At 51.5% G+C, this 2964-nt stretch overlaps 1 protein-coding gene across 1 annotated transcript in view; it reads right to left on the reverse strand.

The window, feature by feature from the left end:
• Mtr (5-methyltetrahydrofolate-homocysteine methyltransferase) overlaps positions 1–2964 on the reverse strand; it is a 63207-nt gene that overhangs the window by 58740 nt on the left and 1503 nt on the right. The window lies entirely within an intron of this gene.

Raw genomic sequence — 2964 nt, forward strand, 5'->3', positions numbered from 1 at the left:
CCTCGTGTGCACACTGGTAGAACTTAGAGGGAACAAGGAGACATGTGTGTGTGTGTGTGTGTGTGTGTGTGTGTGTGTGTGTGTGTGTGTGTGTGCAGGAAACGCCCTGAGGCAGTAAGGGTGACATGGCTCCAGTCAGAGCAAGCACAGCCAGCCTGTGTGTGGTACCTCCATGGTGTAGTTGGTGTGCTTATTGTCGAAGACCAGGGCCTCCTGGATAAGCTGGTGGTCTCCCTCCAGCTTGTCGATGTTGTTCTTGTAGTTGATGATGTTGTGCTCATACTGCTTCAGCTGGTTCATCTGGTCCTCCAGCGCCCCGGTGATCTGGATGGAGCTCCTGGCGATCTCCTGGGGAGGAGAGGACAGCGGGCTTGGCTCTGACTCTATGCCAGAGGCCACACCTACAGTAGAGGCCACGCCCATACCAGACATAACCACCATCATGGGTATTCCCAGACAGTGGCAATGGGCAGGATCTCAGGCTGAACATCATCTGTCTAGGGAATGGAATAAAAGCCAATCAAGCTGGGTGCTGGTGCCTCCCAGCCTGTAATCCTAGCTACTCAGGAGGCTGAGGTAGGAGGATCACAGTTCAAAGACAGCCAGGTCAGGAAAGTCTGTGAGACTCTTTTGCCCAATAAACCACAAAAGTCTAGAAGTAGAGCTGTGGCTCAAGTGGTAGAGCTCTAGTCTTGAGCCCCAAACAAAAAAAGCCAATCAAGACCCAAAGCAGAGAGAAATGTCCTGCCTGCTTTCTTGAAGGGCAGAAATCACCCTCACATCCCAGCTGCCCTGCTCCCTGTGCACGGGGAGGCCAGGGCAGGATGGCAGAACCGAACTGGCAGAGAGACATGAACAGGACGGCTGCACCTCCCCTGCTGTGAGGGCTCACTCCTAAATTTTGGTGTTCTCCCCTTAAGGAAAAAGTGAGTATTTTTTATCATCACAAGGGAGACGGCAAGAGAAATATCTCCTGGTTGGTGTCAGTGATAAAGAGAACCCAGACCTCAGAGCCACTCCCAGCGCTGCTCTGTTAAGAATGTCCTAGAAATGTGTAGCACACATGAAGTCTTTGCCTATCCTCAGGGATAAATAGCTTAAAGTCCAGCTCCCGCAGAGGCCAAAACATTGACCAAGAGCCTTGTCATTGCTTATGACAATGGCAAAAACCCTCCTTGCCCCGCGGTGGCGTGCAAAGCACCAGCTTTGAAATCCCTGGAACTCCAGGGCGGCGACCCCTACCTCCATCTTGTTCTGGATCCAGGGTCCGATGGCGTTGGCCTGGGCAGCGAACTGGCGCCGCAGGCGCTCATTGGCATGCTGGCGAGCTAGCTCCTCCTGCAGGGACTGGTCGCGGACCGGCACCAGCTGCTTCACCTGGGCCCAAAGATGACAGGGGTGAGGGTCCAGCCTTGGGCTTACAGTCTGGGGGTGGAGGCTGGGGTGGGATTCCCACTCTAGAGGCTAGCTCTGGCTGCCTCCTAGTGCCCCCAGGGCCCAGCTGAGGGGAGGGCACACATTGGGGACTCAGGACATCGGCCGTTCTCCCTCCACTGGGAAGTCTTGCCCCGTGTCCCCATCCCCGCCCCCCCCCCCGCATCAGTGCAGATCTGTGAACTTGGGTGACTTGGAGCTAGCATCAGACCACACACGCAGGAGGTCCAGTGGCTCCCGCCCCCGGCCAGCGGGCCACAGAGCGTGACACTACCGCCAGCCCCTGCGTTCCTTGCTCTGTCCCAATGGCTCGGAGTGTTTTAATAAGGATGCTCCAATTCAAGTGTACTATCAGATGGGGTCCACAGGACACCTCTTCGTGCCCTGGCACTTCGCCCTGCCCGGTGCTGGATGAAGAAGGCAAGGCACCTGGGAATCACATTTTCATTCCCATCAGTGCCTTACATTTTAATGCTTTGCCTCAATTCTCTTTGAACTGATGGGGGAAAACATAAAAGGCTTTGAAAATCTTGTTTGTGTCATAAGTGAACCAGTCATGAAAACATTTTATTTTGAGTGTTCCTTTTGCAAAATTCCCAGTCAGCACCAGTGAAAACTCCTGTAATCCTAGCTGCTCAGGAGGCAAGATCTGGAGGATCACAGTTCAAAGTCCAAAGGACTCCAGCAAAAAGCAGGACTGAAGGCCCATGCCCCAAAAGTAAGATGAGCAAGTGTGTGCAGCTTGAGTTCAAACCCCAATACCACCAAGTGATGCCTCCCCGTTCTGCCAGAGCGGGAACTGCTTAGTACAACACCTTTCCCTTTTGACCTCCACTGAAGGGAGGTCAAAAAACCAGAGCCGACCTCAAAGCTCGCATTCAACACCTATCTACCGGTGGCATCATAACGGAAACCACAAACTTAAACTTCTCTTAATGAGACAAAGGGCTCAAATAATTCACTTTCAACGTAGTTAAGTTTCTGGACAGTTTCTCCAAATTGAAACTGTTCCTTAGATACAGTCTTATAAGCAATTTCCTGCATTTAAAACACACAGACAGTTCAGCTCACACCTGTAATTCCAACTATTCAAGAGGCTGAGATCTGAGGATTGGGATTCAAAGCCTAGCTCCGGCAGATAAATCTGTGAGATTCTTATCTCCAAAAAACCAGTTTTTGGAGGTATGACTCAAATGGTTAGAACTCCCTCCTTGAGCAAAAAAGCTAAGCAAGCATGAGAGACCCTGAGTTCAAGTCCCAGTACTGGCACAAAAGAAATTGTTTAAGGGTTACTAAACAAAAAAACAGACATACTACAGGCAAGCTGATTCCATCAAGTCAAAGTTGTTTTGTTTTTTTTTTGGGTCTGGTCGTGGGGCCTGAACTCTGGGCCTGGGCACTGTCCCTCAGCTCTTCAGCTCAAGGCTAGCACTCTACCACTTAAGCCACAGCGCCACTTCTGGCTTTTTTCTTTTTGCTTATGTGGTGCTGAGGAATCGAACCCAGGGCCTCGAGCATGCAAGGCAAGTG

The sequence above is a fragment of the Dipodomys ordii genome, unplaced genomic scaffold (genome assembly GCF_000151885.1).
Source record: "Dipodomys ordii isolate 6190 unplaced genomic scaffold, Dord_2.0 Scaffold9, whole genome shotgun sequence".
Classification (NCBI taxonomy): domain Eukaryota; kingdom Metazoa; phylum Chordata; class Mammalia; order Rodentia; family Heteromyidae; genus Dipodomys; species Dipodomys ordii.